Source organism: Lynx canadensis, chromosome A3 (genome assembly GCF_007474595.2).
Source record: "Lynx canadensis isolate LIC74 chromosome A3, mLynCan4.pri.v2, whole genome shotgun sequence".
In the NCBI taxonomy this organism is placed as follows: Eukaryota; Metazoa; Chordata; class Mammalia; order Carnivora; family Felidae; genus Lynx; species Lynx canadensis.
Window position 1 is genome coordinate 5,410,126 of NC_044305.1, and position 23,444 is coordinate 5,433,569.

At 50.3% G+C, this 23,444-nt stretch overlaps 1 long non-coding RNA gene across 1 annotated transcript; it reads left to right on the top strand.

Moving 5' to 3' along the window:
• Positions 1-14,578: 14,578 nt before the first annotated feature.
• On the top strand, positions 14,579-23,020 carry LOC115509935. Its single transcript, XR_003967534.1, has 2 exons — positions 14,579-14,643; positions 22,666-23,020. It is a non-coding gene; the product is annotated as an uncharacterized LOC115509935 (long non-coding RNA).
• The last annotated feature ends 424 nt before the right edge of the window (positions 23,021-23,444 follow it).

A 23,444-nucleotide genomic window follows, 5' to 3' on the forward strand; every position in this document is an offset into this window, starting at 1 on the left:
GCGTTCTCAATTCAACAAGAGAGATCTTAATGTTTTAAAAATAACCGAGTGGAAAATGGCAACCTCTGGATTAGAGAGTGATGCCAAATTATTTTAGTTTGGTGACTGAGCAAGGTACAGTTTGAGAGTTTGTATTCTTCCTAAATTATGTTTTTTGGTGGGTGTGAAATTTTCCCTTTGGACATTCACTGTCACTGCCCAGCATGTCAGTTCGTCTCTCTTTTGTTTCGCTAAAACTACTTCGTTTATACTTTTTAAGTAATTAGCAGAGAGAGAAGAAAACGTGATGAAATGTGTACCTGTGAAGAATTTGTACTCTGTGATGCCCTGTAACGGGCGGGGGAGTGTTTCTCTTTCGCCAGTTGACAAGGCTTTTCCCAACGCCAAGCATTAAGCGAAATGCCTCGTTAGAACCTAAAAGTAACTAATACCCACCTTCATAGTGATATATTTTTCATACTTTTCTTCTTAGCTCAGCAGCTGCTTTTGCTCTGAACTTCTCCCCTTAGTTTAACATCATTGATACGGGTCCCAAATTCCAGTTTCTTGGCTTGATTGAGATAGAATGGGCAAATAAAATTGGGAGATATTAAAAATGTGCATCATGATGATTTGATACGTGGGTACATTGTGGAAGCGACGCCTCCCATCGGTGAACTAAATTCAAATTCTTAAGATGCTGGTCTGCTCTCCTAAGCCCAGAGCCCGGTGTCCCGGGAACGTAGAAGCACTTTCCAGCGGGAAGGGCATTCTTTTCATGGCAGCACAGTAGTTGAGTTCACATAGTAAGACTTGAACCCTATGGTCTCTTGCATGCCGTCATTGTGACTGTTTGACCTCTTGTAACACTTCCTTCCTCTTTGTTGTTTCAAGATGTTTTGCATAACTCAATAAAATGAAATGACTCAAAATGGCTCTCTTTGTTTTACGTGAATGGCGGTTCTTAAAAACGTGGATGTGGAGAAACTGGAACCTTGGGCGCTGTTTGGTGGGAACATAAACCGGTGCAGCCACTATGGAAAATAGTATGGAGGTTCCTCAACAAATTAAAAATAGAATTAGCAGGGGCGCCCGGGGGGGCTCGGTCGGTTGAGCGTCCCACTCTTGGTTTTGGCTCAGGTCACGATCTCACGGGTCCATGGGATCAAGCCCCGTCTCCGGCTCTGCGCTAAGAGCGTGGAGGCTGCTTGGGATTCTCTCTCTCCCCGCCTCTCTCTCTGCCCTTCCCATGCATGCTCTCTCTCTCAAAATAAATAAGTGGTGAAAAAATGGTTACGAGAGTGAATTCTTATTGTCTGTATTTTACCACAATTAAGTTTTTCTTGTTCTTTAAGAAGAACACAAGAAACGTGTTTGAAAGTACAAGACTGATACGTAGCTAAACCCCACCAACAACTCTTCAGCCGTCTTTTGTAGGTAATTTGCAGGATATCGCATGCATCACACCTCTCTCAGAATAAAAATAAATAAACCTTAAAAAAATAGAATCACCCTATGAGCCAGTACCTTGGTTACATACCCCTAAAGAATTGAAAGCAGGGTCTCAAAGAGACATTTGTATGCCCACGTTCGCAGCGCCATCATACACAATAGCCCGAAGGTGGAAGCAAGCTAAATGTCCATCAGTGGATGAATGGATCAATAAAATGTGCTCTATCCATACGGTGGAATATAATTCTGCCTCAAAAAGGAAGGAAATTCTAACACAGGCTACAACACGGACGAACCTTGAGGCTACTATGCTCGGTGAGGTCAGCCAGGCACGAGCAAATACCCTTGTGTGTGGGACTGAGAGTCGCCCAGTTCATAGAGACAGAAAGCGGAACAGTGGCGACCAGGGGTTGGGGGCAGGGAATGGGGAGTTAGTGTTTAGTGGGCTAGGGTTTCACTTTTGCAAGACGATAATCAGAGCTCTGGAGGTTGGTTGCACCACAGCGTGAACGTTCTCAACACTACTGAGTTGCATCCTTAAAAATGGTGTGCAGGGGGCGCCTGGGTGGCTCAGTCGGTTGGACGTCCGACTTCGGCTCAGGTCATGATCTCTCAGTCCATGAGTTCAAGCCCCGCGTCGGGCTCTGGGCTGACGGCTCAGAGCCTGGAGCCTGTTTCAGATTCTGTGTCTCCCTCTCTCTTTGACCCTCCCCCGTTCATGCTCTGTCTCTCTCTGTCTCAAAAATAAATAAACGTTAAAAAAAATAAAAAAAAAATGGTGTGCAGGAGGGTTTGGTGTTCATCTGGCTGCATTTCAAGGATGAGAGACGCAAAAAAACTCCCATGCTGTTCCACCTTCTTGACCCGCTCTGTACACTTAGGGTGCCTGGGCGGCTCAGTCGGTTAAGCGTCCGACTCTTGATTTCGGCTCAGGTCTCGATCTCCCAGTTCGTGGGTTCGAGCCCCGCGTCGGGCTCTGCGCTGACGGTGTGGAGCCTGCTTGGGATTCTCTCTTTCTCCCCGCCCCCCACCCCGCCCCTCCCACGCATGCCCTGTCTCTCAAAATAAATAAATAAATGCTTCTAAAAAACGGTTAAGAGAGTAAATGTCTTCTTACATATTTTACTACAATTAAATGTTTTTGCTTTAAAAAGAGCACAGGAGGGGCACCTGGGTGGCTCAGTCGGTTGACGACCAACCTCGGCTCAGGTCAGGATCTCACAGTCCGTGAGTTCAAGCCCCACGTCGGGTTCTTGCTGACAGCTCAGAGCCTGGAGCCGGCTTCGGATTCTGTGTGTCCCTCTCTCTCTGCCCCTCCCCCACTCGCACTCTGTCTCTCTCTCAAAAATAAAAAAATGAAAAAAAAACATTAAAAACATTTTTGTAAAAAAGTTAAAAAAAAAAAAAACACAAGAAACATGTTGGAAAGTACAAGACCAGTATGTATCTAAGCCCCACCAACAACTCTTCAGCTGTCTTTTATAGGTAATTTGCAGTATGTTGCATGCATCACACGTGGATGAGATATTACGTGGAATTAAATTCAGATGCTCGGCTTTGGTTCAGTTATGTGCGCAGACTCCCACCAAGACACCCGGATAAAAGGAGAAACTCATGAGCTCCTCAAGTGCATGATTGGGTCTCTGTGACAGGAGCAAGGACAATAGTCCCCACAAGAGGGCAGGCATGGCTTTCTTTTCCAGCATTGGGACAGGCTCCTTGAGCTGCCGGAGACTGATTAGACTCTCCAGGTACAACAAAGTCCTGGAGATTAGTTTGTTGGGTTTTGTACTGCACCGAAGAATGAAGAAAAAGTGCTCTGCCTTCAAAAGAAGCAGGAGGATTCTTGCACTTGACGTTGCTAAGAGAGGGGCCTTTGCAAAACCTTCGTGTGAGGACACTTTCCTCGGCTCTGCATTTTCGAATGCTTTTAAAATGGTTTTGGGGGCACCTGGGTGGCTCAGTGGGTTAAGCCTCCGACTTCGGCTCAGGTCACGATCTCACAGTCCGTGGGTTCGAGCCCCACATCGGGCTCTGTGCTGCCAGCTCGGAGCCTGGAGCCTGCTTCGTATCCTCTGTCTCCCTCTCTCTCTTTCTGCCCCTCCCCCACTTGTGCGCGCACGCGCGCTCTCTCTCTCTCAATAAGTAAATAAACTTTAAAAAGTAAAAATAAAATAAAATGGTTTTGAGATCCAGCAGGAAACCACCCTGGAATGTACACCACTTGCACAATTTAACGTCTCCGTTTGCGGGGAAGGGTGTTTAGGTTGCAACATTGTTTGACAACAGCTCTACGGTATGAAGGATGCTTTTTCAACAAACCGAAGGCCTGACAGATGCCTCTATTGTTCGAGGTCGGTCACTGAAAGAGTCGGGGAGGGAGGGGTCAGTCCTGATGAAATAGAAGCAGTTTGTATTATAAAGTTCCTACCTTTTGAAAATGGCGAGAAATTCTTTTCCAGATGTTGTTTTGGTTAGAAACACTGACACATTTCGATAACCACTGAGAACCTCACTGAGCAGCCCCTGCGAATGTATTCTTCAGGACAAATCGATCCTTGAGGGGCCGGGCTGTTAAACACGTCCAGTGAAAGCCTTAGGACCCTCGACTGAAATCCTCGGCTGTTTCTACGTTTCCCTATCTTTTGATGGCAGTTGATATTTAATTGAGTGTATCAGACAAAACAGAGATTTAAAAAAAAATTTTTTTAATGTTTATTTTTGACAGAGCATGAGCGGGGGAGGGGCAGAGAGCGAGAGGGAGACACAGAATCCGAAACAGGCTCCAGGCTCCGAGCTGTCAGCGCAGAGCCCCACGCAGGGCTCGAACCCATGAACCGTGAGATCGTGACCCGAGCTGAAGTCAGACGCTTCACAGACGGAGCCACCCAGGCGCCCCACTGAAAAAATAATTTTTAAAGAGATTCTAGGATTCTTCTATTAGATAAAAACAGCCATCTTGTCCGTTAAATAATTTGTCGTAAGCAGGGAAAAAAAGTTTCATTACACGGGCACGCCCAGATTTGCTGCTGGGAGAGGAGGTTTTAAATACAGCTGCCCCCAGGAGTTCAAAGATTGGTTTTATTTTTTTTTTTTTTTTTCAACGTTTATTTATTTTTGGGACAGAGAGAGACAGAGCATGAACGGGGGAGGGGCAGAGAGAGAGGGAGACACAGAATCGGAAACAGGCTCCAGGCTCCGAGCCATCAGCCCAGAGCCTGACGCGGGGCTCGAACTCACGGACTGCGAGATCGTGACCTGGCTGAAGTCGGACGCTTAACCGACTGCGCCACCCAGGCGCCCCCAAAGATTGGTTTTAAATGAAATCTGGGAACGCACATGCGTGTTCTGTCCCAGCCACGGAGCCTCATGAGACCAGCTTACAGTTCGGATACCAGCTCCTTTAAAAAGCTAGCGTGTGGGGGGCATCTGGGTGGCTCAGTCTATTAAGTATCTGACTTCGGCTCAGATATCATCTCACAGTTTGTGAGTTCAAGCCTCGTGTTTTGGATCCTCTGTCCCCCTCCCCTGCTGGTTCTTGCGTTCCCTCAAAATAATTAAGTAAACTTAAGAAAACAAAAAAAGCTAGTATTTGAAAGCAGGACACTTTTGGAGGAGGTGGAGAAAATTAGACTTCACTGGTAGACGTGTCCCCCTGAGCAGGGAGACCCAGGATGAACGCTGGCGACCGCAGGGTCAGCCCCGCGTGACTTCCCCCAAAGTGGCCGCGATGGCTGACCTCGCTCCTTGTTGACTTTGCGAGCCTGGATTTGAGAACGTGATCCCAAGAAATGTCGATATCCAACACCCTGTGGATGAACGAATCCGTGTTGTATCGGAATACCGAGCGTCCAGTCCCTCAGAAGCGCCAACTCTGACAAGTTTTTAAGGAACCGAGAAGGGCCAGGTTACGCACAAGTTGCCAGGTTGCCATCTGGTGCGTCGGCTGGAGGAGGTGGGAGGGGGGGCAGAGGTCTGCAGGGAGAGGAAGGAGGTGCTGGGCACGCTACTGGGCAGCACAGAGAGGGAGACCCAGTCCGCGACAGGAGCCAGCGGGCGGCACCTCCACATGTGTGTGCCTACAGGGGCTCCCCGTCCTCTGGGGGTGCTTCCTGCTCCCGCGGCAGCCTGTGCCGGGCGCCCAGGTCACCACTTGGATATGTACTTGTCATCGTGCCGGTCACCTGCTCACTCCATCTGCCTTGGCCAGCGGGGGTCCTCCTGAAGTGTGGCTCTGCGTTTGTCTTGCCCCACAATACACCTGACCTCCATCTGATCCCGTCACCTGGGCAGGGGGGCAGTTCCGGCTCCTTCGAGGCCCTCAACAGCAGTGGCTCAGAAATCTCTGGGCATTGGGATCACCTAGGGAGCTTGTGAAAAATACAGACTCCTGGACCGGAGCCCTGCAGGCCCACGGAGTTGGAATCTTGGGGGACAGCACCCGAGAATCAGCATTTTCCATAGCAGTTTGGGGCCCTTGAGGGGGGCCGGGGGACCAGCCCTCCAGGCCGGGTTTCTTCCCTGTTTCCACAGATGTTGGAAAAACTGAAGATGCTTTCAGTAGCCAGGCCCCGAGCGTCTCATTCTAGGTGGTTCTGCCCCAAAAGAGGGGCTCGGCCTCTCTCTGGTGGCCTACCAACTGGTTTTCGTTCCAGAAGGAATGCAAGAAGGCAGAGCTCGGGAAGTGACACGTGGCCCGTGCTGTGGAATTTGCTGGGCCTCCTCCGTGGTTTGGCCCTGAGATCACGCGCTCAGGTGACCTGGCAGCAAATGTGACAACAGTTTGGCAGTGACAAAGCATAACCCGTGGGCAGGGGAGGGGGACGGCCGCAAGATTCGGGATCTGTCGCCGGCAGAGGCTTTGCTCTTCTAGGCTGACGGGACCCACGTCATGCAAAGCACGAACGAGTCTAATTGACCGCTGGAAAGCGCGTTCGTCTGACCCGGCCAGGTTTTTGTCCCATGTCGGAGTGATGTGCCGCTTTGAGTAACACAGACCCGTTTCAGAATAAGATCAGCTGTCTCTTCTTAAACTTTTTTAATGTTTTATTTATTTTTAAGATAGAGAGAGACAGAGCATGAGTGGGGGAGGGGCAGAGAGAGAGGGAGACACAGAATCGGAAACAGGCTCCAGGCTCTGAGCCGTCAGCCCAGAGCCCGACGCGGGGCTCGAACTCAGGGACTGCGAGATCGTGACCCGAGCTGAAGTCAGATGCTCAACCGACTGAGCCACCCGGGCGCCCCAAACAGCTGTCTCTTCTTAAAAATTATTCCTACCTTTTGTTTCAAGGGGTAGGAGGATCTCAGCATGGATGGATGGATGTCTCCTGATACTTGTTCATTATTTTTGCAACTGTCTGTTTAAAAAAAAAAAAAATTCCACCAAGAGTCAGAAACTAGTCATGGGAAGGTGGGGACTCCAAATGTGGCCAAATGGAACTTAATTTACTAATCACGTGTTTTATGTAAGCGAAATGGATACCAGAATTCTTCTTCGTGCTATTTTCCAAGAACGCTTTTCTTTTTCGTTTTCTTGCATGTTTTTTATTTTGTTTGAGGTGCAGCACACATATGGTATAATCCCCCTTTATGTACGATTCTATGAGAAATGAATGGTCATGTAACCGTCACCACGGCCAAGATTCAGAGCATCGCCCATCTCTCCCCAGATTCCACCTGGCTTTGTAGCCAGCCACTCCCCCATGCCCTGCCCCGAGCAAAACCACTGCTTTCTTTAGGTCCCTGGAGTTGTCATTCCCAACGTGTCACAGAGATGGAACTCAACGCTGTGTATTTGGGCCCGGCTTCTCGTATTCAACAGTCTGACTCTGAGACTCAACCCTGCTGTTGTGTGGGTCTCTTCGCCCTTTTATTTGAGTCGTGTACCACTGTATGACCCTCTGCGATTTGCGTTTCCATTCACCAGCTCAAGGACACGTGAGTCGTGTCCAGTTGGGGAAGATTATGAACGAAGCCATTATCAACATTTGTGCACAAACACGTGCCTTCATTTCTCTGGCGGTGAGAATTCTGAGTCCTAAGGTAGATGCATGTCTAACTTTATAAGCAATTGCCATGGGGGCGCCTGGGTGGCTCGGTCGGTTGAGCATCCGACTTCCGGTCAGGTCATGATCTCTCGGTTTGTGAGTTCGAGCCCCGCATCGGGCTCGCTGCTGTCGGCACACAGCCTGCTTCAGATTTTGTGTCCCCCTCTCTCTGCCCTTTTCTCTCTCTCAAAAATAAATAAATACTATATAAAAAAAAAAAAAGTGCCAGCAACTGCCAAACTGTTTCCCAAAGCTGGTGTACCATCCGGTCCCCCCGCCAGCCGGCAATGAGCACTCCAGGAATGAGTATTCCAGTGGCCCCACATCCTCACCAGGTTTTGTGAGGGTTTGCTCCGTTACTTGGGATACCTCATGGCGGACTTGAGTTGCATCTCACTAATAAGTTGTGATTTGGAAAATCCTCCCATAGTCGCACTGTCACCTTCCTACCTTCTTTAGCAAAATGTCCGGTCAGATCTTTTCATAATGTTCTACAACAGGAATGTTGGAGAGTTATTTATAGATTCTGGACACAAGTTCTCTATCAGACACATGTTTGGCAGATCTCTCACAGTTGGTGTCTTGCCTTTTCATTCTCTTAACAGTTTTCCCCAAAGAGCAGATTTTTTTTTTAATTCTGATGAAATCTAACTTATTTTGTTTTTGATGAGTCCTTCTGTTAGTGTCCTATATTTGGCTTAACTCAAGGTCACGGGATGTTTTCCTAGGTTTGCCTCTAGAGGTTTTGTGATTTTATGCTTTGCGTTTAAGGCTGCTGTGCATTTTAAGTCAGATTTTGTTTACGATGCAAGGTGCGGATCGAGGTTCGTTTTTTCGCTGTGGATGACTAGGTGTTCCGGGGCCATTTATTGAAAAAACTATGCTTTGTGTATTGAATCCCCCTTTGCAGCTGTGCTGAAAACAAATTGGCCACACATGTGGGGCTCTATTTCTGGACTCCATTCCGTTCCACCGGTCCAGCTTTTTGTCAGGACCAGGCTGCCTTGATTCCTATAACGTCGCGGTAATATCGAAACAGAAAACGTGAGTCCTCCGACACTGTTCTTTTCCGTCATTGTTTTGGTTATTTGAGATCTTTTGCCTTTCCCAATAGACTTTCAAATACACCTGTTAATCTGTACAGGAAAATGTTGCCGAGACGTAGACTTATAGATCCTTCTGGAAAGAATTTAGCATTTTAACAATATAGTCTTTCAGTCCATGAACACCGTTTATCTCTCCATGTAGTCGGGTCTTCTTTGATGTCTCTCATCATTGTTTGTAGTTTTCAGCATATAGAACTTGCACAGATGTTGGATACATACCAGAGTTTTTCATGGTTTTTTTGGTTTGGTTTGTTTTTTGGCACTATTGTAAATTGTAGTGTTTCTAAAACTTTGACTTCTTATTGTTCATTGTTAGCATAGTTGAGTTTTGTATATTGACCTTGTATCCTGCAACCTTGCTAAACTCACTTATGATACACTCTGGTAGTCTGTAGATTTCCTTTATGTTTTGTATATAGACAGTCATGCCATCTGCAAATAGAGACAATTTTATTTTTCCCTCTCCAGTTTCTCTCTATTTTTATTTTCTTGCCATATTCCACCATCTACGATCTCCAGTATGACACTGGAAGTGGTAAGAAAAGACACCTTTGCTTTGTTCCCAATTTAGGGGAAGGATATCGAGTGTTCTTGCCATTAAGTATGATGGTACCTATAAGTTTTTCGTAAATGCCCTTTATTGGATTGAGGCCATTTCTTTCCGTTACCAGTTTGCTGAGAGTTCATCATGAATGAATGTTGAATTTTGTCGAAAGTTTTTTCTGTATCAATTAAGATGTTTATATGTTTTTTCTCTATCTGTTGATATGATGGATTACATTGGCTGAATTTCTCATGTTGAACCAGGCTTGCCTTCAGGATAAACCTTCCTTGGTTGTGATATATTATCCTTTTTTATATTTTGCCAGAGTTGATTTGAGAATGTTTTGTTGAGCTTTATTTTTTCATTTAGGTTCATAAGCAATATTGGCCTATGGTTTTCTTTTCTTGTGATATATTTTGTATTAGGATAATGCTAGCCTTATAAAATTACTTAGGAAATGTTCCCTCCTTTCCTGTTTTCTAGAAAAGTTTGTGTAGAATTAGGATCATTTCTTCCTTGAATGGTGGTATTTACCAGTGAAGGCACCTAGTCTGGTGTTTTCTTTATTAGAAAGTCGTAGGGGTGCCTGAGTGGCTCAGTTGGTTAGCGTCTGACTTCGGCTCAGGTCATGATCTCACACTTCATGGGTTCAAGTCCTGCTTCGGGCTCTGTGCTGTCAGCTCGGAGCCTGGAGCCTGCTTTGGATTCTGTGTCTCCCTCTATCTCTGTCTCTCCCCTCCTTGTGCTCTGTCTGTCTCTCTCTCAAAAGTTAACATTAAAAAATTAAAAAAAAAAAAAAGAAAGCTGTAACTGTGAATTCCATTTCTTTGATAACTATGAGATTATTCAGGTTATCTATTCTTTCTTTTCTTTTTTTTTTCCCAGCCCATCCCCCCACCCATCTCCCCTCTGGCAACCACCGGTTTGTTCTCTGTATTTAAGAGTCTTTTTTGTTTGTCTCCTTTTTTTTTTTTTTGTCTCTTTCATTTGTTTGTTTCTTAAATTCCACGTACAAGTGAAATCATATGGCGTGGTCAGTCCGGCTAGGCATTTATCAATTTTGTTGATCTTTTCAAATAACCAGTTTTTTCTTTCATTAATTTTCTTTGTCATTTTCTGGATTTTAATTTTGTTGACTTCTGCTCTTATCTTTATAATTGCATTCCTTCAGTTTACATTTGCCGTTCTTTTTCCTGGTTTCCTCAGGTAGAAGCTTGGGTAACTCACTTGAGACCATTTTCATTTTCTAATGCTTGATGTTGTAAAATTCCCTGTAGGCACCACTTTATTTGCATTTTATAAATCTTGAGATGTTGTATTTTTATTTTTAGTCAGCTCAAAATAATTTCTACTTTCCCTTGAGATTCCCACTTGGATCCCTGGGTTATTTAGAAGTATGTTTAACTTTCAAATATTTGGGAATTTCCCAGATACCTTTCTGTTGGTGATTTCCAGATTTATTACATTATGATCGGAGAATGGACTTTGTCTGATAGCATTTCTCTGAAATATGTCAGGGTTTGTTTTATTGTCCAGAGTAAGGTCTACCTTGGAGAATGTTCTGTGTGCCCTTGAGAAAAATCTGTATCCTGCCGTTGGGCGGAATGTTCTGAAATGACAGGTCAAGTTGATTGTATTGGCCAGGTCTTTTATATCCTTACTGATTTTCTGTCTTTTTGTTCTTTCAACACCTTAGAGAGGAGAGTGTTGAGGCCTTCAACTATAATTCTGGATTTGTCTATTTGTCCTTTGGGTTGTTTTTTTTTTAATTTTCATTTTAAGCTTATTTATTTATTTTGAGAGAGACAGAGACAGCATGAATAGGGGAGGGACAGAGAGAGAGAGAAAATCCCAAGCAGGCTCTGTGCTGTCAAGGCAGAGCCCCATGCGGGGCTCGAGCTCACAAAACCACAAGATCATGACCTGAGCCGAAACGCTTAACTGAGTGAGCCACCCAGCTCCCCCTATCCTTCGGGTTTTTGCTGCATATGTTTTGAAGAGGCATGCCGGCCTCCACTTGGGTCTCCGTGTTGTTAAGTGTTGTGCCCGTGCACTTGCTGAAATTGCCTGGTAAAGTTGCAAGGTGCTGAGAAATGAGGGCTGGAGACGGAGGCCTTGAACATAACGGCCGCCGGGCGCCGGGAGGAGCCGACCCTCCTTTACTGCTGGTGGCAGAGCATTTGGGGTCAGCCTCCCGTAGGGCCTTTCAGTCAGTGAGGTGGGGGAGGTCACTGCATAAAAAGAACTGATTCTAAACTGGGACTCAGGATCTGGAGCGGCCGCGCTCACGTCCTCACCCCACCCCAGGTGACCTCAGGCAGAGCCCTTGGCCTCTTGGACCCCCATTTCCTCAAGTCCCTCAACACACATAAGTTGAATGCACCTACTGGATGCTGGGAAAACCAAATGAGATAAAGTGTGGTTCTTGCCTTGAAGATGCTTATACCCTCTCCTTCCTTTTTTTTTTTTTTTTTAAGTCTATTTATTTATTTTGAGAGAGCGAGAGAGCACAAGTGGGGAAGGGGCAGAGAGAGAGGGAGAAAGAGAGAATCCCAAGCAGGCTCTGCACTTGCAGGGCCTGAGGTGGGGCTTGAACCCACAAACTGCGAGATCATGACCTGAGCTTAACCGGCGGAGCCACCCCGGTGCCCCGGTGTACTCTCTCTTTCCCTGAAGAACACACCAGCCCCCCACCCTCCACCCTCCACCCCTGCGTGTGATATCCTGCCTCCTCTCTGCTGGTAAACCTTTAACAACCGCTTTGGGTGGGAGAACCCTATTGGCGGTGTTTGCCCAGATTCCATGGTGGAAATACCCCCTCCGTGGCACGTTTCAAGTTACAAGGGTGACTCAGAAGAGACACCCAGGCGCGCACCGTCATCCGGCATTTCCGCTGTAGGGCAACAACAGACGTTGATAACCCCGAGGGCATGGATAATAGGAAAGTGTCAGTATTTCATCACCTTGGGTTTGAATATAATTCATTTAATTATAAGCTTATATTATTGGATTTTAATCCTGGCCACATACACCAACCGATATGCAAAACTGATCATTCAGCCATCAGCTGTGCGGGTTCAGAGGTGCACAGAGACCCGATCCCGACTCGGATAAGGCTCAGACAAGCTCCCCCAGCAGGGAACGAATTGGTTCGTGTCACAGGACGATCCACAGTAACTCCTCAGCAAGGGGTCTTGGGTTTTCTGTTTTCAACAACGTCTACAGTAATCTGGCTCCCTGCGCGGGCGAGCGGCCAGCCTGGGAGAGCCTGGGGCCTGCAGAGCTCTGATTGGCCAGCCCTGGCCACGCCCCCTCCGGGGGCAGGGGGTGGAGTTAGCAGCAGGGGACCCGAGCCCAGAGCAAGCGTCAGGAAACCTCGGAGTGACTGGCGCGGGGGTCCCCTGGTCAGCGAGGGTCTACCACGCACAGCCTCGGAGGCGCTTGGGTAACCGGAACTCCCTCAGAAGCATTCAGGTTGAGGCTTTGCAGTCTTGGGATGTTCTCAAACTTTCGGTGCTCAAGGGTTTCAGAGTCCAGATGTAATCCGTGTTTGTTTGCACAAAGGAAACAGTAAATATAAGCGGTGGATCCGAACACAGTTATCGCCCCAGCCTCCAGCGCCACCCCCCCAACCCCCTTGCCCTCGTGGGCGCCCCGTCGGGGCTCTGCCTCCCAGACACACGGGCACGGGCACGAGGGGGATTTTGTTGCGCTTTTGCGGAAGTAGACCCAGACCACACACGTGACCCTGCAGCTTGCTTTTTCTCACCGCTGGAGCTAAATCTTGGGGCTTCCCTCCCAGTCAGCAGAGAGAGCCCTGCAAACGCGAGGGGTGACTCTAGCCAAGACTGGCAGCTGGAGGCCTTTTCATTCATTGCTCCTACTGAAGACCTTTCGAGACTTCTAAATTTGGTCAGAGTGTCGGAGGCGGTGCAGGGTGCCTGCGTGCTAAAAATACCAGCTCCGGTCTGGGGTGGAGGCTGCCCCCGGGGTCCTCCACAGGCACCGTCAGTCCCCTCCTAAGACCCTTGGACTCTCTGTGCCAACACCGGTGCCCCAGGCCACGCAGATGGCAGCGCGGCGCTGGTCCCCAGGTGACCAGGCTGGAATACCCAAACCGCGCCAAAGGGAGTCACTCCCTGCTGTGGTCTCGTGACCTCCTCGCTCGGTACGACCGCTGCAGGATTTGGACCAGGTCTGGGTACCGCTTTACTGATACTTATTTTCAACTCGTTTTTTGCTTATTTCTTGTTTCTTTCTTTCTTTCTTTCTTTCTTTCTTTCTTTCTTCTTTCTTTCTTTCTTTCTTTCTTTCTTTCTCTCTTTCTCTTTTGAGAGAGGAAGAGAGTCCATGCAGGTGAGAGGAGAGGGGCAGAGGGGGTGGGGGAGAGAGAATCTCAAGCAGGCTCCGCACTGTCAGCGAGAAGGCCTATCCAGAGCTCAAACTCACAAGCTGTGAGACCATGACCTGAGCCGAAATCAAGAGTCAGATGCTTAACCAACTGAGCCACCCGGACGCCCCTCAACTCACTTTTAAAAATTAAGTACTTGAGGGGCGCCTGGGTGGCGCAGTCGGTTAAGCGTCCGACTTCAGCCAGGTCACGATCTCGCGGTCCGTGAGTTCGAGCCCCGCGTCAGGCTCTGGGCTGATGGCTCGGAGCCTGGAGCCTGTTTCCGATTCTGTGTCTCCCTCTCTCTCTGCCCCTCCCCCGTTCATGCTCTGTCTCTCTCTGTCCCCAAAATAAATAAACGTTGAAAAAAAAAATTAAAAAAAAAAAATTAAATACTTGAGATGAGCACTGGGTGTGGTATGTAAGCCAATTTGACAATAAATTATATTAAAAATTAATTAATTAATTAGTTAATTAAAAATTAAATACTTTTTTTAGTAGGCTCCACACCCAGCGTGGAACCCAGTGCAGGGCTTGAACTCATGACCCTGAGATCAAGACCTGAGAGCTGAGATCAAGCTGAGCTCAGTCCCTGACTGAGCCACCCAGACACCCCAAATACGTTTATTTTTCAATAAAACCTCGCAACACTACAGTAAATGGAAAATCAGTATCACCCGTCATACATAGTAATTATATAGAGATAGACATTATCGACCATGATAATAAATAATGTTGTTATTATTAGCCTTTTGGAGCCTTTGCTGTGTGCCAGGAGCTGTTCTAGACTCTATGATATTAACTGACTCAGTGAGTTGCTGCGGTCCCCCAAGGGAGGCACCGTGTTGTCCCCTCCCTCTGTCATGAGTTAAGAGGCTCAGAGCGGCGGCCCTGAAAATAGACTCATCACCCTGGAAACCAAAGGCGAGGCCACCTCAGTCACCCTGGCGCCCATGGGCGGGGCACCTCAGCTATGCCGGACTTTGAATCTCATTTGCTTCTTGCCTCATTCACCCATCTACTCAACAAGTGTTCGCTGAGCACCTGCTGTGTGACCTTGCCGGGGAAAGAGAGGATTAGGACTCTGTCCCTGCCCTGGAAGAGCCTGCCTGCTCGTCGGGAAGGGTGCGTATGGACCAGCATGTGGTTGGGGCTTCAGAGCTGGGCGCTGGGAGGGGAGAGGGCATTCTCCAGCCTGGGCTGGGGGTGGAGGGGTGATGCTGGGTGAAGGACGGTAGGAGACAGGTGACGTAAGGGACGGGGAGAGGGAAAGGGAACATGGCAATTCAGGTCCGTTAAAAAGATGGAATAAAGTAGGATTCATGTCTTCAATGACATCCCCGTTATTAACATACTAAGAGGATTTCACCTCAGTTTTCCCCATCTGTAGAATGGGAATAATGGGGCCTTCCTCCCAGAGGAACACCCACGAGGATAAACATGTCACACAGCCTCCAAAGCATTCTGCAGTTCCTGCCACACAGTAAATGCTCAAAATGTCACTACCCATAATGACGATGATGATTACTGCTTCTGGCAAGTGCTGGTGTTTTCCATTTACCATAGCAGCGTGGTAAAGGTGTTTTTTTCTTTAATTTTTAAAAATATTTTATTTATTTTTGATAGAGAGAGACAGAGCACAAATGGGGGAGGGGCAGAGAGAGAGGGAGACACGGAATCCGAAGCAGGCTCCGGGCTCTGAGCTGTCAGCACAGGGCCCGACGCGGGGCTCGAACTCACAAACCGTGAGATCGTGACCCGAGCCGAAGTCAGACGCTCCACCGACTGAGCCACCCGGGGGGCCCCAAGTGTTTTTTTTTTCAATGTATTTGATTTTTCAAAGTGAGTTCAGAAGTGGTACCCTCGCAGCGCGTTTAAGCTAATATCCACATCACTGTGTTCTCATTTGCATCCGCCCTGGAATTTTACAAGCACACAAAAAAATTCACCCGAAATGTCCACACGTCCCTTTTATCGTCCTGATGCTCTATTTAGAAAGAAATGGAAATCCAAGACTATTCTTTCAAACTCATAGCAATGCACTGACTTGATGGGGAACTTCAATTCCTTACCAAATGGTAAAAGCAACCTAATAATGAGCAATATTTCTAAGTAGCACAGCTCCCAGTGTGGGGCTTTCTAAATCTGATCTAGACGGGCCAAACATTCACCTTTCCCAACCGAAGCCTCTCTTTGCGGAGCGATACGGCTTTGCAAGGACATCTGTCGGAGTCACCACGCCTCAACTAGGAGAAGATGACTTCTTCCCCCATCTCTCCCCTCCTCCAACTGGGCTCGGTGTGGTGTCGAGGAATATGGGGGCTTTGGGGAAAATGAAAAATCTGGAGTTACTGTTGAATCAGGCGAGAAAAGAAAGAGCGCAGGCTGAGTGAGACCAGTTGGGTCTCAGGTTCCTGCTACCTCCTCCCATTTGTAAGGGACGGTGAACTAGTTACTGTTTCTGGGCTTCAGTTCCTGCCTGCCTCAGTTTCCCTCTCGGTAAGGTCACCTCTTGGATTCTTGAGATTGTGCGTGCTAAGCAAGTATCTCCTATTATGATGATGATTATTACTGCCTGTATAGACTGGGGGTAATCCCCCTTTTGCTGCAAGGAGCCTTGGGGATCACATGGCATAGCCCCGGACAGCATCTGCCCTTTTGAAGCAGGCTTAGAACTCTGGCCAGAGCTGTGCTGAGGGGGAGGGGGCGGGGGTGAGATCCAAAGTCAAAGCCACCTCAAAAGGACTATAAAAGGGAAACGGAATCCAAAGAAAAGAAGGTTGAAGTTGCTGCTTTTCAGAATTTTTCTTCACAGGCAGTGCAACCTGGGGGAGACCCGTGCCAGCCCCCCCCGCCCCCCTCCGTGCGCCCCGTGCCCCTGCACACACGAGGCCCAGACAGAGCCACGGCTGACGCGGGACGCCTGCCGAGCCCACAGGCGGAGTGTGAGGGTCAAGCATTTACTACTCCGCTGCCCCCATCGCGCTAATAACAGTGGGATTACCGGCCCACGGGGAATGTTCCAGGCTCTCCCCAGTCCAAGCAGTCGGCCCTGATTCTCTCGTTTAATCAACCATCCCTGGAGGGAAATGCCGGCGTGACTCACCTTTTGCGAGAGAGGAAAGCAAGGCACAGAGAAGTGAAGAAACATGCTCCAGGCTGCACAGCTCACGGATAGAGCGAAGATTTGAACCCAGGCCGTGCGGCTCCGAAGCCCAGGTGCTCCAGCCGCCGGTGGCCTGCCTCCCCGGCCGCTGCCAGAGCTGGGCGCTGATGTGGGCACCCCACAACCCGGGCCTCAATGGCACAACGACCCTTGGTCGTTTGGTCCTTAGCCTCAGACGCACGGCCGCCCTCTGGTAGAGCCAGGCCGAGGGTGGACGGCGGAGAGGCGTTGCCTTGGGCACAAAATTTAAGGAGGCGTCGTCGGACGGGGAAGTGTGTGCCCCAAAGAGTGGACTGGCCTCGGCGAGCTGTGCGGAGGGGCAGGAACAAACTAGGGAGGCGGGGGGCCTCCCGAGGCCGGAAATAACAAAGACCGGTCCGGGACGACTCGTACTCGGGGAAGTGACACTGGGGCCTTGGGCTCTCCCAGTGCCCCCCTGACCGCCCCGCTCACACCTGACCTCCTCGTCTGCGCGGGCCTCTGAACACCTTCAGACCGGACGCAGCTGGGAGCGTCACTGCTAGATGGCGATTCGGTTATCTTGAAAAACGAGCAAAAGGAGGCCCGGAAGGGTCAAAGCCACACAGCCAATCAACTTTAACGGAACGATGCTGTGACCTCGGGCTCCCACCCGTCATCAGACAGTCCTTCCGTTTTGGTTTGGCAGAACAGAGCAGAAACTGTGGCTTATCCCCCGTATCTGTGTGCCTCTCTCACCCCGGTTATGATTTTAGCCGGTCAAATGACCACCCAGGACAAAGACACGTTTCCCTCGCGGTGAGGCACGGCCATGTGACACAGCGGTGTGGGAAGTGTTCTTAAAAGGAGCAGGGGACACCCTCCTCTGCTCCTGTCTCTTTCCTCCTGGCTGGAAAGAAGATACGATGGCTGGAGCTCAGGCAACAGTTTTGGAGCATGACGATGGCCAAGTCACACGCTGAGGAAGCCTGAGACCTTAAAAACTTTGTGAAGCCTCTCTAGCAGGGCTGTGTTCCTTCTGGAAGGTCTAGGGAAGAATCTGTTTTCTTGCCTTTCCTGGCAAGGCCACCCAAACCCCATGATGCGTGGTCTCTTCTCCCATCTATCTTCAAAGCCAGGGAAGGCCGGTCTTGTCTCTCTCACGCTGACGTTGGCCCTCCTGCCTCTCTCTTCCACATTTAAGACCCTTATGATGACTCCCAGCTCCTCCGGATAATCCAGAATAATCTCCTCATTGAAAAATCGGCTGATTAGCAACCTTCCTGCCATCTGCGACTTTAATTCCCCCTGCCAGGAGAGGTGACACATCACAGGTTACAGGGACCAGGATGGGGACATTTCGGGACGGGGGCACTATTCTGCCTCTAAAAGAGCAGGGATGTCCTAGTCCCACAGATACTACAGTGAAGAGAGAAGATTCCGGACGTGAAGCAAAGGCCTCAAAGCGGCCACCTGCTGGCTCGGTCCCACCAATGGGCACGCCTGGTCCTCCCCGCTTTCTTTACCCTGAATCAGCTGCTGAGGTCCCACTGGCTAATTTCACATGAAAATTCACAGTTCCTGTTTCCCTTGACTCAATAGAGGGTCCCGCACCCTGGGTCTGCTTCCTAAGACGTTGACATCAACTGCGTGGGCTGTGGCCGCCCCTCGAGGACAGGCCACGGCTTCCCCGCAGTCCTCACCCTCCATTATCGCCTGTCGCCCAGTCTGCTGCCTCTGGTCATGGGGCCTGCCTGACCCCCGCAGGGAACGCAGTTTGTAACATTTACTAAAAAACATCTCAGGGTGCAGAAGTTACCCAGTAAAGGGTCGTTAGTATTTCCCCTGTTCGAGAAGACACATCAACATGGCGATTCTCAACATGGGACGTCCCTAGGGAACTTCTACGGATCTCAGCGTCCGGACCAGTTTCACCAGGACATCTGGCGTGGGGCCCGGCTCAGCATTGCCACAGCTCCCCAAGAACTCCGGCCAGCAGCCAGGCGGAAAACCGGGGCGTTCGCAGACCTTCGCAGGCCGTCAGGGCTCAGGCGACCTCAGCACAACTGTGGAGCAGGCCTCTATCCCCGGCCGTCCCTCCCAGAGAGAAAAAGAGGGCACATGTGAAGATTGTGAAACCATTCGTGAAACGCCGATGGCTGTAACCAGGAGCCTTTGCTGCCCGAGCATCCACTTCCCGCTGCAGATACCGGAAGGCTGGCTGGAAGCTTCTGGAAGCTTCCATCACCCAGGCATTCCTTCGCAGTGACCGGCGGGGGCTCCTCAGACCAGTGAGGGGCAGATTCCAGACGCCGTAGCTCCCTTCTTTTTTTTTTTTTTTAATGTTTATTTATTTATTTAAAAAAAAATTTTTTAATGTTTATTTACTACTGAGAGACAGAGAGCATGAGCAGGGGAGGGGCCAAGAGATGGAGAGACACAGAATCTGAAGCAGGCTTAAAGCTCTGAGCTGTCAGCACAGAGCCCGATGTGGGGCTCGAACTCACCAACCTGAGCCGAAGTCGACACTTAACGGACTGAGCCACCCAGGCGCCCCTGAAGGGAGAGGTATTTAAACAGAAGAGGGAACACTCAGCCGGGCTGTCCACGGGGGTTCTGCAGAGACATCACCCGTCCTACACACGGGTGCCCCGGGTGCCCTTCCCTGCCCAGCTAGCGTGTGACCACGTTCCTGCTAAGGCCCTCCCCCAGCTACTGGGCACTCCCCCCCCCCGCCACCCCACGGGATGGAACCCTTCCAGGGCCACAATTCAAATGCCTCCCAGGCCAGGCAGACAACCAGGATGGGCAGCAGAGAGAGGCAGAGTGCGAACATTGCCCATTACTCATAATACTGACATCCTGGATGCTAATTTGCAATTTTTAGAAACGTCCCCATTTGCTAGAAAACGGCATCGGCGGCTGGGTTTGCCTGGGGACCTCCATTTCCCCTCTCCGGTGGCTGCTCTGGGTTCCCTCTTGGTTCTCCTTAGAACACTGTGCCTCCCCGAGGCCTCCCGTGACCCAAAATAGCCACAAGCGGGCTATTTTTGCAGGACTCTGATAGCACAGGTCTGAGGGGCCAAGAGACGGGTCGGTGCTGGGGTTGGATCCTGTATTATCCTTTATCATCCGACGCTGCGTGGGCTCAGAGCGGGGGACTGGAGGCCTTCAAGAAGCCCAGGAATGTTCCCACTGGTGACTGCCGGGGCGGGAGGGGGCGGGGGGTTCCAGGCAGCCCTCGGTGGCCATAAATAGGACAGCCCGTGCCGGTGGAGCCCAGCAGGCAGGTGGCTGCAGGGAGGAAAGCAGGTCTCTGCTCCACACGCACTCAATCTGGTCCTCTCCCAGGGCCTAAGGGAGACATTTCCCTAACATTTGCATGGCAGTTGCTGGGGTCCTCAGTCAAAATGCATGCAAATCCAAGTTCTGTGCCGCAAAGTTAATCCTTGATGGGCATTGTCTCTGACATGCTCCAGAGAGCTGGTGACCTTTCATCCCCCAAATGCATGCTAAGCACCAGCTTTGGGCGGGCGGTGAGCTGGGAGCTGGGTTACCAGGGAGAGCGGGACAGCCTGGGCTCGCCCGCCAGTGGGGGACATGGCCCTACGGAACAGTCCGGGGCTGTCACAGTGACTGGTGATGGCTGTCAAGGGTGAGGGTAAAGTTTATAGTTTTATTTGTTTAATTTTAGTTAGGTTTATTTATTTTGAGAGAGAGAGAATTAGAGAAAGAATCACAAGCGGGCTCCACGTTGTCAGCACAGAGCCCGACGCGGGGCTCGAACCCACGAACCGTGAGATCGTGACCCGAGCCGAAGTCGGACGCTCAGCCGACTGAGCCACCCCGGCGCCCGGGTGAGGGTAAAATTTAAAGAGGGTTCTGCAAGAATGTTCTTCACAGCTTTCCTTAGAAGACCCTCAGACTAGAAATGCTCATCAACAGGGGAAGGGGAAACGAATGGGGCTGTATCACGACAGAATATTCTAGATCTCTGAGAACAGGCGAGGCACCCAGCCACACATACTTGGTGTCACGAGAAGGAAGCCAGACCTCGAGAGCCTACTATCCGCTCCCACACATGAATCTCAAAAGCAGGAAAGTCAATGTATGGGGTTGCAAATAAGGACAGTGGTTACCTTTGGGTGGGGCGTGGGACCAGAGGGGCCCAGGGGAGCACCCTGGGTCACCTGCTGTCTCTAGATCTGGCCGCTGGTTACCCCGTGTGTGTACTTCGTGAAGTCTCATGCACCCGGTCAGTCAAGATTTGCACCCTTTTCTGTATGTACATTTCGTGTCTCAATAACAAGTTGACACGAAATAATAAAGCAGGGAAGGGAGGAGAGGAGGGGAGGGTGGTTGGAAATTGCTAGACCAACTAGTGGGACTGTGCCCTGCCCCCTCTGTCCCATGGCGTGGCCAAAGGATAGAGGTTTGCCAACAGCACGTCTACTCCCCAGATGGGCCGCCTGGGGTGCTGCCCAAGCCGTGGACCGCAGAGCTTCGGGAACCCCCAGGGCAGCCGGGCTCTGCGCAGAGACCTGGAACTTGGGGGCAGGGAGTGGAAAACCCCAGCCCGCGGTCGCCCCAGGGGAGACCTGGCCGCCCCTCCCGAGGAAAACATAAGATGGGGACGACAGAACGATGTCCTTGGAGCCTGATGGATAACGTCCCCGTGTATGTCCTGAATGCTCCACAACAGTTAAGTGCCTCTGTTGTGATCAGCAGCATTTATTAGACGCCTACTGGGTGCCGGCACACGCCGATGTGATTCCAGCGCTTACCCAGAGGAGATGCTTTGCAAAACGTCAGTCGACTGAATGGTCTGTTGATTTGTTACAGTAACCCTTGCGGGGACTGTCACAGCCTCCATCTACCACTCGGGGGCCGGCTTCGGAACCCTCCCCTCTTGAAGCCTCGGTTTCCTTCCCTGCGAGACAGATCATGAGAGTGACTGACTCGCTTTGCCAACAGCCCCTTGGGCGGGGCGATTCTCTGCTGTGGGGACCGTCCCGCCTCGGAGGGGGCATAACAGCCGCCCCGGCCTCCATTCCCACAAGATGCCAGCAACACGCCCCTCCCGGCCGTGACAACCAAAATCTCTCCAGACATCAGCAAGTGTCCCGGGGGACGGAATGCTGGTTGAGGGCCTCTGGGTTGCAGACACGAATGCCATAGGATGGTGGGGTGCGAAGGACGCGGCAGAACCCCCCACAATTAGTAATCACCGTCAAAAGAGCGGGCAAAATGCCGGGGCGAGGATTTGAGCTCAGGGCCATCTGACCTCACACCAGGGCTCGCTTCTGACCTTCACGTTGCGCTTGGACGCCCAAGGCCTTGTCGGGGTGCGGGTCCTGGTGTGGCGGGTCTGGGGCGGTGACCTTTGCGCCTGGCGGCCCCCTCCCCTGCCCGAGCCCTTGAAGCGTTGATGGCCCAGAGGGGGGGATCCAAAGGGGCATCTGCGGGGGTGCCTGGTGGCTCAGTCGGTGAAGCGTCTGACTCTTGATTTCTGCTCGGGTCGTGATCCCGGGGTTTGTGAGATCGAAACCTGCGCTGGGGGCGCTCTCTCTCTCTCTCTCTGTTTCTCTCTCTCAAAAACAAATAAACTTAAAAAAAAAAAAGAGGCACGTGCCACAGGTCTCCACTGCACTAAATTCTTTTTTTTTTTTTTTAGTTTGTTTATTTTAACGCGGGGGGTGGAGAGAGAATCCCAAGCGGACTCCACGCTGTCAGTGCAGAGCCCGACTTGGGGCTTGAACACACAAACCGCGAGATTGTGACCTGAGCCCACCCCCCCACCTGAACCCCAAGAGCGCCTGGGGGAGGGGTGCGGCCGCAGGGAAGTCGGGCTGCCGGGGGTTCGTGTGGTGATGAGGTGTGATTTCAGCAAGGAAATTGGCCAAGTCAGTGCAGGATGTCAGAGAAGGTTCCTCAAACTGAGGCAGCAAGGGAGGTAGAGAGGAGGGTCTGACTCACCTCCCAGCGCTTTGGGTCGATACAAATATACCAACATCTCCACGCAGCGTTGCCGATTTTTCCAGAATCTCTTCAAAGTAAGAAGCAGTGCCAGGTGGAGATCATGCTACCCCGGGAGGATGGGACAAGACCACGTGACCTCTACAGTCTTCTTGCGAACACCCAGAGCCCTGGCCCAACCACGAGAAGAACGGCAGGCCGGCCCCGACTGGAGGACATCTCACAAAACCTCTGAGCCGAGTCCCCAAAATGGCCAGATCAGCAAATCCAAGGAATGATGGAAAAAGCGTCACAACCCCGAGGAGTGAGGAAGCACGGCACGTGTCCCGGACAGGACCCTGGAGCAGGGAAGGGACGGAAAACCTGGTGAAGTCCACATAAAGTCTAGAATTCAGTGAATAATAATGTGCCGATGTCAGGTTCTTAGTTTGGACAAATGTAACCCGGTCGTGGAGAAGCGTAATGTTCCGGGAAATTCAGGAAATTCAAACTGAGGGAGGGATAATCCGGGAACTCTCTGTACAGCCTTTGCAACTTTTCTTCAGAGTTCAAGGGCACCCTTGAAGTGCACAGGGAGCCCAGGGAGCTTGTATGTACAGAAATGTGCAAAGTAAAAAATTCAGACCTGCTTTTCAGCCCTTCTCTCCCAAGTCCACACCCCAGGAGCTAAAATGTGATGTGTGGCTTTTCCTTACCTTCGAGAGTCCTCTTTTCTTCTCTTTTTTCCTTTCCTTTTCTTTTTTCTTTTCCTTTTCTTTTCTTTCCTTTCCCTTTTTCTTTTCTCTTTTTTTTTTCCTTTTCCTTTTCCTTTTTCCTTTCCTTCCTT